The following is a 12,033-nucleotide window of genomic DNA, read 5'->3' on the forward strand; positions in this document are numbered from 1 at the left end:
ACAAGGAGGCAGTCGCCCAGGTGATATTAATGTGTGTTGGAGATCGTTGTAACCTGGGGCTTGGTTTTGGGATTAAGCCTTTCCCACCCTTTTTGCTGTAGGGCGGTACAATCCAATCATGCCTCAGAGAAGTGACTTTGTATTAGAGACTACCCTATTTTGTATATTGGATTAAAGGTTGTGAAGCTACACTATAAAATGGGGGCAGAACGGGACTTGGCGCTTGGTTCCTGAGGTTAGCATGAGAGAGCAGAGAAAGTAGAGCCAGCAGCGGAAGGAGGCCACGTGGAGTAGGCCAGGAGAAACAGCCAAGATGGCGGAGTACTGAGTGAGATGCCAGTCTGTGTAGAGTTTGTATCTGGGATAAGGAAGAAAATGGGGAACTGAGGAGAATAAGGTTGGTGAGCTAGAAACCTTTGATTCTAGGAAACTCGGATAAGTCAGTGGCTTTGTGAGCACTGAGTGTGACTGGGTTTTGGAGCCCAGTGTGTATTTTTACTTGCCCGCCGGGTGCAAGGTAGGATTAAAGGTTATGGCCCATCAGTTTTTGGCTCCATGGTTTCTTTACCGACTGTCCGAATCCAATGCGAACCTGCATGGGCCAGAAGGCTGCTGTGATGGTGGCCCTGGCCCTGCCTCCTGGCTTTACACCCGCCCGCCCTCAACCCTGCGCAACGGCGCTCAGCAACAGCTCCTCGGTCATGTGCACACTCAGCCCGCAGAAAGGGGGACACTGCGGGCCATGGAGGCCACATGGGACTTGGCCCCGGGAACACAGGGACAATTAGGGGCTGGGAAGGCCAGCTTTGTATCAAGAGGGTAGAATGCCCATCTAGTCCATAGGAGGGCGTATTAACCTATTGGAATAAATTGGGAAGGCTGGTGGGGAACTAGAGACGCCTATCCCTTGATGGGGGGGGGCGTTGGCTACAGGACCCTCCCTGAAGAGCAGGCCGCATGGAGGTTTCTTGGGGTTCGGCTGTCTTCTTCCGGAACCACCTGGCTTCCCGCATCAAAGCAGCACACCATCGTGGGGATTCATTTAGGCCTCACACCACACCCTCTTTCGTCCACACACAGGGCACACAGTTCAAAGAAGGCTCCCCTTAAGAGGAGCACTGGATAAGGACAAGGACATGTGACTCAGGTTTACCTGCATCGCGGCCCCGCCCACAGAGATTAAGTCCGGAAGGAGTTTATCACCTTGGGCTGATGAAAGTCAAAGCAAAGGATATTTTATCTGGACTTTGAGGGAGATGTACTACCCTTCACAGCAACTGTCTCAGTGAGAGGGGTGGGAGCCTGGTCCTCCCAGGGACCCTGACACAGAGCCCACGGACGGAGCCAGCACGGACGAGCAGGGCCTGGAAGTGCAGGCAGCCGGGTCAGGGGCCCGCCGCTGGTCCGTGTCCTGCCACGCCTGACGCCCTCACTTCTGGACCGTCTGAACACGTGAAACATCCCTTGTCCGCTTCTGATGAAGCGGGTTGCCGTGGAATTCTGTCACTTGCAATGTGAATAGTTCTGCTCGACCTACGAACTAAATGGAATGACCCCTGTAAAGCTACTCCGGGCGGACGGATGGCTCTGGGAAGGACCCGCCGCTGCTGCCTCGGCCATATGCTGGACCTCTGCACTTCCCTCGTTCATGACACTAAGTGACGCTTCCCTTTCAAAGTCACCTCGCTGGGTAGCTCTTCCTGCACTGCGCCGGCTCCAGAGGACTGACCAGCATGGCCACCACTACACACACAGGACCTTTGACGGCCACACGCACCAAAATAAGAACGCAGGGAGAAAGAAACCATACGGTATGAGTCTGTTTTAGAAGAAGAAACTGACCTGGTCCATTCAGAGTCAATTAATGTATCTCAATCTATTTATTATTTGAACGAATACTACCATATCTTTAAAAAAAAAAAAAAAAACAAACAAATCCTCATCTCAATCATATGGAATGAGAAATTAACTTTTAGACGCTGAGCAGGCGGGCAGTTGGCACTTTTGTTTACTGAGGAGGCAGGAAACTGTCCAAGTGAAGAACCCGTATGAATGCCAGTGACCACTACCGCTCCACAGGTAACCTTGACGTGGGCGTCAATCACACGGTAGAACTTGGGGCCTCCACCTGTGCAGACCTTCGTAAAGGAAACATTAGGGGAAATATCGACAGCATTTGTGCCCCTTTGATATTTTCATCCAGATCAATCTAGCAACTCAGAGCCACTCGGCAGTGGCTTGAAGCAGCCGAACTGCTCTTAACATTTACAACTGCTTGAGGAGAAAAGGTTGAAATACTCACAGGTATCCTTCTTAGGTACAAGGCCTGACAGGGCACACTGGCTCTCTCCCAAGCTGACAAGGGACACGGTGGAGCAGGAGGGGGACACTTCCAATATGCCGAGTCCTACAGGAAAAGAAAAAGAGGCCCCGTTTCTGGTGGCTCTCCCTACATCCTAATGTACATTTGTTTATCTACCACAAAAATATTTTATAAATAGCAGAGGAAAGCAATTGAGATTCATTTGCTTTTAGAGCATGGTCACATTATCCGTTAGGAAGGCAGTAAGATGCCTGGGGCGTGAATTAGTCATTCATGACCCTTTGCCTCTGGTGAGTACAGGCATCGAGAGTCAGTCACTTCTGTAATGTATTTATCTGCTCATTTAGCCATTTACTTGATGGATAGGAAGGAATTTCAAAGGAAGGTTATAAAGATACTCACACTTTTTCAATGTCCCAGAGGCTCTGCAATAAATACAGCATATAAAACTTTTAAATACATTTAGAGTGTCGGCAGACTAGCTCATTAACAGCTCGATGCAAGTGTCTCAAGCGAAGGAGAGGAGTGTAATTTCTTTCAGGGCTGCGGAGAGGTGCAAACAGCCCAGGTAATGTGGCCCAGAGAGCTACAGCAAAGGGGAGAGCCGCCGCAACCCTCAGAACCAGCCCCTGCGACCCCATGGCTTCTTCCCCTCCCTGCAGCCGAGCCCCCAAGGTGGAGGTTAAACACCCCCAGAGAGGCGGAAGGTTTGCAACTCTGCCGATGTCCTAGAAAATCCTGTTACAATCAACCAATCTCTGACCAGTTGGTCTTTCTTTCTTTTTCCTTTGAAGAATGGAAGGTCATAAAATATATAAGTCCTTCCTTTTTATTTTCTTTGAGTAAAAATATTAGGCTATAGTGTAATATCCACGCTTTAAAAAAATTTTTTTTAAAGCCTCTGGTTTTATGACCTTTTAAACCAGTATGGACAAGATATGTCCAGTTAAAAGCACCTGCTGTATAAGGCTAACTTGATTGTTTCAAGCCCAGAGCTGATGGGAATGGACTGTTTGTTAGCCGGATCACTGTATTTTATTAAAACATATGTACAGTATAAAGGAGTCATCAGTTCTCCTTCAACTGATCTGAAGACAATTTAACTTGTTATTTTTGTTACTGGGTAAGATTTACATGCTTACTCTTTTGTCAGCCTGTCTTTTGGATTCACTGTTACATTTTTCTCAAGTAAGGCTGCTGTCAACCTGGTACCAAAGCCAAGAGTATTTTTCTGTATTGAAATAGAGAACAGTGTTACCAGGGTGCAAACGAATGGCTTCCACTAGCTTGATTATGTTCCACCTACAAACAAATGCACACGCTGGGCCCATGGATTTGCAAATACGAAGCAGGGGCTCCCTCTGCATAACCATCTGTGCATTGCTTTTGTCTTTTAGGTTTTACAGTACAGATAACAAAGCCGAATTCTCCTTAAATCCAAAGGGGCGAACGGGCGCCTGAGGCTAATTACATGTGATACCATGCTACTTCCTACCCATGCCATGCAGGAAAATGGCAACAGTTTTAGCAAGAGTAGATATACTTTTAAGAAAGTGAGCTACTTGCCAGGCCACAGTGAAAAAGTTATATGGCAATATTAAATACAGTAACGGCCAATGAAAAGAGAGATGAAGTTACTAAGCTGAAGACACACAGAAAATATCACCAGCTATGTGGTATTCATGATACGTTCCAATGCATCAATGGGATAAAATGCAAAAAGATTCCATCTGTGCTCTAGGAAGAAGCAAGGAACATTTGTTACATGACGTGGCTAGTGTCACCTACCCTCGGTGCCCTCTCAAGAAGACAGGACAAGGGAGCAAGCTCTCTAATGTCCCTCCTAAGGGTGCTAAGCCCATCATGATACCCCTTTTCTTGACCTCATTTAAACCTAATTACCTTCCCAAATCCTTACATCCAAATATTATCACATGGAGGAGGGCTAGAACTTCAATAAAAGGATAAAAGGATTTGGGGAGGGCACAGGTCAGTACATAGTTTTCTATCTATCTATCTATCTATCTATCTATCTATCTATCTATCTATCTATCCGTCTGTCCGTCCATCTACAGGTATCTATCCTAGTGGTTCCTCTTCTCCAGAGCAAACTCATGAATGCATCTCATCATCTCTGGAATCTAAACTCCCAGATGGCTCTCCCTGACCACATCATATTTGCAGACTGCTCACCTCCCACCTGCCCTTTCAGCCACCTTCCATCTGCAGCGAGACTTCCCATGCTTGAGCCCCATTATCCTTGCAGAACATCAACTGCCGTCCGGCTCTGGTTGCGCGTCTGCGCGGAGCGCTCAGTGCTGCTTGTTTGGACTTCCCGCCGACGTTCCTGCATCATTGCGCCTCATCCTCCAAGTCAGTGTTAGCGACGGCTTTCATTTTGCCCGACGAATCAATGCTTTTTCTGTGCTCACTTAAGATCGTTGGGTCTTTGGACCCGATTGATGACTCTGTGTCCCTGGGTGTGTTATTTTTGCCGCAAGCATAAAGAATACGTAAGGATCACAACGACCGCAAGAGGCGTTCCCCGTGAAGGTCAGGGAGGGACCTCACCGTTTTATTTGACTTGGCACTCGCGTGCCTAGCACAGTTTCTGGTCTGCAGTACATCCTGAATGCAATCTCATTGCGTGCATAAGCCCTCTCGTGAAGAAAAGTTCCACATAGGTCGATGATGACGGTCAAATGGTACAGAAAAATGGGCTATTATTATTAAAATAGAAAGTGGAGAAAATGTTGAGGCCATGGTATTTAGTTAATGACAAGGCTTCCTCTTCTTATCTTCTTTTTTTCCAAATTTATTTTTATTGATTTTTTTAGAGGAAGAGAGAGAGAGAAACATTGACCTGTTGTTGCACTTATTTGTGCATTCATTGGTTGATTCCTGTGTGTGCGCTGACTGGGATCGAACCCACAGCCTCGAGGCATAGGTTCAGGGCTCTAACCAGCCGAGAGCTGGACCGGGGCTGCCTTCCTTTTCTCCTTGGCGAGTGACAGCAAGGAGTCCGGTTGGCCTGTCGGTGTGATGATACATAGAGACCACACTCTCCTTTGTGCCTCACGAACTAAGCAAGAGACGCGAACTTTCCTATAGAATAATCCTGTGGTGGAACTACAATCTCATATTCTTTAAAATACGTCCTCGACGAACACGACGTCTGGAGACACAGCCTGGCTCTAAGGAAAGCGTACTTGACAGGGACAGCGGACCTCAAGTGCAGTCCTGATTCCAGCGAATTCACTGTGGTTTCTAAGAGGAGTCAGTGAACGTCCTTAAAATTCCGAGTCATTGCTCGTGAAGGGGTTGGATTGGATTGTTTCCAAGGTCTCTTTGAGCACTAAATTTCTGTTCGAGTCTAATGAGATTTAAAATTTTAAAGCCCTTACTTCTTACTCACTTTTCAAATATATATAACAATTACCATGCAGCACTGCTCTTTGCCAAAACGGACGTTTCTTTGTCAGCATTTTGGGATGTTTAGACATAAACCTTAATGCACTCTAATGCAAAGATATGCTAATTTTTCAGTCACTTTAATGGTGTTAGTCTTCATAACACTTATGTCATAGCCTTCATTTTTTGAGTGGAACCAGTAATGAATAATATAAAAAAAAAATCTTGAGAGTTGAGATGTGTTTTGCATGGTACTTTTCCTCTTAAATTGGATGTTACAGTATTTTATGCCAGATTACCATATCAAACTGTGATAATGCAAATGAAGGTGTGTACTATCTACTAACACCTTGTATTTATAAAAGCATTTTAAACTTATTTTGAGAATAATGTTCACTTACTCTATTTTAATGCCTTCAAATGAGGATTAACATACTACCACCATTAATATGTGGTACATTTTAGCACTCCCTTTCCGATTGATAGAATAGAATACTATAAAAAACTCTCAATATAAAAAAAAAGTATTTACAATCCCTTATCAACAGATAGTTATTACAAGCAATACTTAACGTAGTCATATTATACAAGTTTACTGAAATTAAGTTTTAGAAGTCAATACCCAGAACAGAATGTGAAATGTCACATAAAACTAATTAAATTTAATAATCTTAATTTAACTCTCTTAGTCTCTTCTTGCTCATCCATCAAATAACGAGTTTAGATTAGATGGTTTGAGATAGAATATTCTGTAACTTAGTGAGGAAAGAAGGATAATTAATGAATGATAATATAATTTAAGGTAAATCCTGAAAAATGAGTGCTGTCATAGGAGAGAGAGATTGAGACAGGACCCTCAGACAGGAAGTCTGGCTCAGATATGTCATGACTCACCTCTTGTTTAAGTGATAGAGAGAAAATGAAAATTAAACCTCTCCCGGCATAGTCCTATGGTACAGCTACTAGCCAAATGTGGCTATGAAAATTTAATTTTAAAAATAATTTAAATTAAATGTAATTAGAAAATCATTTCCTCAATCATACTAAATATACTTCAAGTGCTCATGGCCAGATGTGGCCATTACATTAGACAGTTCAGATTAAAGAATATATTTCTATTATGTAAGAAACGTCTATTGGTCAGCAATTAGTTTAGATAATAATAAAATGGGGACATTGGAATACACTGCCTATTTGACTAAATAAGGTCTGTATTTTGCTTAAGAGGAGATAGTAATAACTTTACAATTTACTTTAGAATACATAATTGCATTTGCTTAAAAAACTGAGGATAAGATCTGTATACTTCTCTGTGCATGCAGAGAAAAAGAAAGGGGTAGAGAAAATTATCAATCCAACAGGAATCAAGAAGAAAAAAAAATTCTGGAGAATTATGGAGCAAAGGTATACTTATTGAAATAGAATTTAACTACAACGCACACACATTCAGAAAGTTTGTTTTTGGGCGCATGCTCACGTTAATCACATTAGTGGCGAGACCTGGTATGGTTAGTCAGTTCGGTGCTATCCTGAGAGACCCTGCAACTCAACGGCAAGCCAGCCGGGGGAGGGGGGGGGCGGGGAGTGGTCCTCCCCTTAGGCCCTAGGAAGCGTCCATCTACCAGGCACCAGAAGGTGGCAAGGGACAAGGAAGGGGGTAGAAAGGGCACCACTCACTGTCTCCTAAGAAAGACTCTAGAAAGCTGGCTTGCACTATGTCCCATTGACCAAAATTAGTCACATGTTCCCACTTAACTCCAGGATGGCTGGGCCTTGTGGTATTTATTGCAGTCAACCATAGAGCCAATTAGGAAGGGAGGAAAGAAAGAAAAGCTATGGAGGAACACTGCCATAAATAATAAACAAAAAATATTTTTTAAAAGCTAAGATATATCAGAAGTTATAATAAATATTAATGCATTAGACTTTTATATATACAAATTCTGACTGTACTGTTAATCTATTTTAAGCTCCTTGTAAATATATATATATTATATATATATATATATAATAAAAACATGGAGAAAGGAAGAAAATTTTAAAATGAGAAATGTATACTGTGCATATATAACAATTGAAGATATCCTAGTAATATTAAAATTAGACAAAATAACATGAAAGGCAAATGGCATTAATAAGAATACAAGGACTACAGAAACCTTCATAAAACATAAAAACTATAAGCTATTTATGCACCTTGCCACACAGCCTCAAAATGCATAAAGTAAAAACAGAAAGAATTATTAACAAAAACTGGTAATTAATTCTACAATAGTAAGAGGTCATTTTGAGACAACTGTAACAGGAAGCTATTAAACTGAATAAAGATTTTATGTTCAAAAATAAGTGTTTGTTCTAGTACATATATAGAAATCCTGCATACAAGAAACAAAATATGGCCCTGGCCGGTTGGCTCAGTGGTAGAGCATCGGCCTAGCGTGCGGAGGTCCCGGGTTCGATTCCCGGCCAGGGCACACAGGAGAAGCGCCCATTTGCTTCTCCACCCCTCCACCGCGCTTTCTTCTCTGTCTCTCTCTTCCCCTCCCGCAGCCAAGGCTCCACTGGAGCAAAGATGGCCCGGGCGCTGGGGATGGCTCTGTGGCCTCTGCCCCAGGCTCTAGAGTGGCTCTGGTCGCAACATGGTGACGCCCAGGATGGGCAGAGCATCGCCCCCTGGTGGGCGTGCCGGGTGGATCCCGGTCGGGCGCATGTGGGAGTCTGTCTGACTGTCTCTCCTTGTTTCCAGCTTCATAAAAATGAAAAGAAAAAAAAAAAAAGAAACAAAATATGAGCCCTGGCCAGATAGCTCAGCTGGTTAGAGCATTGTCCTGATACCCCAAGGTGGAGCGCTTGATCTTTGCTCAGGGTGAAACAAGAGTCAACCAATGAATGCATAAATAAATGGAACAACAAATCAATGTTTATTTTTTCTCTTTCTCTCCTTTCTTTTCACTCCAAAGAAAAATAAATCAATAATTTAAAAAAAATTAAAAACCAAAACAAAAAGTTACAGCAAGTTCTGCTCAACTTTCCTCCTATATATTTATCTATAAAATGCCACCTTTGATTAATAAGGAAGGATACACAGCTGTCTTTATAAACCAAACAGCAGAAGAGGAGAGTTAGTCCTATTGTGTGGTCAGAAAATAAATTTTCTGTCAAAAAATAAAACACTCTGATCCAAAGCTAAAACTAATGTCAAAATATGGTTGAGGGCTTAATGAATCAAAGAGCAAGGATTAGAAAGATATTCCTTTCAAATTTATAAATGACCAAAATGATATATGACAATGTAAAGTTATGTTTAGGTAGAAGACAGAGACTTTATCTTTTTAAGAGTGAGAACTGAAAGTTAAAATTTGAATTATTTTGTAAAGAGCATATTTTCAATAAATAATCTTTAATCATTTGAATAGCTTATCACAACGATTTACCCGAAGTCATTTATTTTACAGGGAACCGTAATCATTTTCCCTAGACTTTCAGCTGCAGATGTCCTGATATTACCTGGAGCAAATGTTTCATCTATTTATAAAACCTTGTGTACCCCGCTGCCATTGAGCATAGTGAGGGTCCATCTGTAAACAAAATGGAGATACATTATGATAGCCAGAGGGCACCACTTCACCTGGACAGAGATTCATCATCTTTTAATGTAGCACAGCGTGAGGCTTCCCTATAACTGAGCATGCAGAGAAGTTCTTGCCAGAGATTGATGACCCAAACAATTACCGAAACTTAAGAATAGCATCGGCTGCTGCAGGCTGGTGCGGCACAAAACAGAAATATCACTCTCCTTCTTGCTGTGTGCTCTAACGCATTCTCTGGTGAAAAGATTGACCAATTTTCACCAGAGAATGCGTTAGAGCACACAGCAATCCTATATGATTCTATATCAGTCATTAGACGGCCTTGTGATGTGGTATTTGCAAGTTGCTATGTCCAAAATCATTGACTTGCATCGACACCCAGAAATGGGATTACTGGGTCATGTGGTAGTTCTAGCCTTCACTTTTTAAAGGAATTTTCATACTGTTTTCCATAGTGGCTGCACCATGTGACGTTCCCTCCAACGGTGTGCATGAGTTCGGATTTTGCCACTTTCTCAAACTGACATCAGAATCTCCAAGAGTTAGCTGCATTCTCTGGCTGCAGCATTATTCACAATAGCTAAGACATGGAAACAACCTAAATGGCCATCAACAGATGAGTGGATCAAGAACACATAGTATATACATACAATGGAATATTATCTGGTCTCAAAAAAAAAAAAGAGCCTGACCAGGCGGTGGCGCAGTGGATATAGCGTCGGACTGGGATGCCGAGGACCCAAGTTTGAGACCCCGAGGTCACCAGCTTGAGCGCGGGCTCATCTAGTTTGAGCAAAGCTCACCAGCTTGGACCCAAGGTCGCTGGCTCGAGCAAGGGGTTACTTGGTCTGCTGAAGGTCCGCGGTCAAGGCATATATGAGAGAGCAAACAATGAACAACTAAGGTGTAGCAACGAAAAACTGATGATTGATGCTTCTCATCTCTCTCCGTTCCTGTCTGTCTGTCCCTGTCTATCCCTCTCTCTGACTCTCTCTCTGTCTCTGTAAAAAAAAAAAAAAAAAAAAAAAAAAAAGGAGAAAATCCTGCAATATGCAACCACCTGGACGAACAAGGAGGACTTATGCTCAGGAAGGCAGCTGCGGAAGAACCAATACTGCACAGTCAGATTCTACGAGAGACTCAAACAATCGAGCTCAGAGAAGCAGAGAGGAGAGTACCAGTTGCTAGGTAGTTTTGACAGTTTGATGAAAATATATTTTGCCGGGAAAAGTGCCTCTGTTTGGACTTTAAGAGGGTTTCTGTGTATATAATTTTGCCAATTCCAATCGTTTCACTAGAAAGCATTAGACGCGACCTCGAGATCTCTGTGCACCAAGTGTTACAAGGTAAAAACACAGCGTCTGTCACATGCCGAAAGCAGCCCAGTTGTACGTGTAAACACTGGGGCTGACTCACACACTCATTTCATAACTTACTGTCTGGATCCTTTATTTAGAGCTCTTTGCCCAGGCTACATAAAATTCAAGAGTACAACTGAATAAAATACAGATCAGTGAGTGATTTTATTTTTTAATTTAAAGTCTGTCGTGAGCAACAGGCCGTTAAGGAGCTCGTTTCCGTCCCCGTGAGCTCAGGACAGAAGGACAACCCTGGTGCAGTGCCCAGTCAACAGCCGCTAATGAAACCCAGCGCAGGCTGGGGCGCCTGCCAGCCGCTGGCTGATGAGACTCGGGAGACCTTCCTCACCAGATGTTTCCCTGAGCAAATATATACTTTGCCTGCTCTGATGATGGTGGTCTTGAGGATTCGTGATGGGAGTCAACATTCCGCTCCTCTGTCAGCTGGCTCCTAAAAGAAGGATTCTCGCCAAGGGTCTGCCCTCAGTTTTCCCATCCTCAGCACCAATCCATCCATCATAGCACATCGATGGCGCCCCGGTCCCCATCGGGCGAGACGGAGCTCCAGCCGCCCTGTTTACTGCCCGAAAATCAACCTCGTGTCCGCGTTTCATCACGAAGGCAAGGAGGCAAAGCTGTGCTGTGTTGTTTTGTTTTGTCCGTTTTATAAGCTTGCTTTCATCGCCTGCCCACCGGCTGCGAGGAGCGGCCCTGACCTCCCATCTGACTCCCGTGAAGAATTTCTGATGTCTCCGCTCTGCTCTCGGAGGAATGATTTGTGTACAAACAGTTCAAAGGAACTGCTCCACCCCCCCCTCCTTTTTTTTTTTCTGTTTGGAAAGCCTGCCGATTGCTGCGGACAGACGGGTGAACCTTTCAGGTTCACGTCTGATCATCTGGAGATGCAGAAGGCTTCTTTCTGGAATGAGCACCAGGAGGCAGAAGTTGGTAGTTCATCACGGCAATAAAACAGTGCAGACAGAGAGCAGCTCGGGTCACAATTACTGAGCCCCGTCAGGATGCCTGCCACCGGCATGTCCGGGCTCTTTACTAAGCTCTACTTGTGCAAGTTAAAGCCCTAGTTATCTGCATTATTTCTTTCTCAAAATCTGACATTTTGTAGTTTTTATTTGTTAATTGGGTAAGAAATACCAAAATATGCACTTACGAGTTGGGTGACTTTGGGCAATTGATTTCGTGGCACAGCAATCTCATGTCCCTAAGTACTGAACGTGGATAATAAGAATATCTACGTCGTGTGAGGATCAGATGGGGTGCTCCCCGCCAGGGTGGGCACAATATTGGCACGTGACCACCATCCCTGTCACCCCCTGAGCTCACCCAGGATGGC

General features: G+C 43.8%; 1 long non-coding RNA gene across 1 annotated transcript; it reads right to left on the reverse strand.

Annotated features, from left to right (window-relative positions):
* Positions 1 to 1,923: 1,923 nt before the first annotated feature.
* LOC136402478 (uncharacterized) lies at positions 1,924 to 11,278 on the reverse strand. Its single transcript, XR_010750977.1, has 3 exons — positions 11,059 to 11,278; positions 2,303 to 2,407; positions 1,924 to 2,138 (listed from the first exon to the last, which is right to left on the reverse strand). It is a non-coding gene; the product is annotated as an uncharacterized lncRNA (long non-coding RNA).
* Between the last annotated feature and the right edge of the window lie 755 nt (positions 11,279 to 12,033).

The sequence above is a fragment of the Saccopteryx leptura genome, chromosome 4 (genome assembly GCF_036850995.1).
Source record: "Saccopteryx leptura isolate mSacLep1 chromosome 4, mSacLep1_pri_phased_curated, whole genome shotgun sequence".
Taxonomy (NCBI): Eukaryota; Metazoa; Chordata; class Mammalia; order Chiroptera; family Emballonuridae; genus Saccopteryx; species Saccopteryx leptura.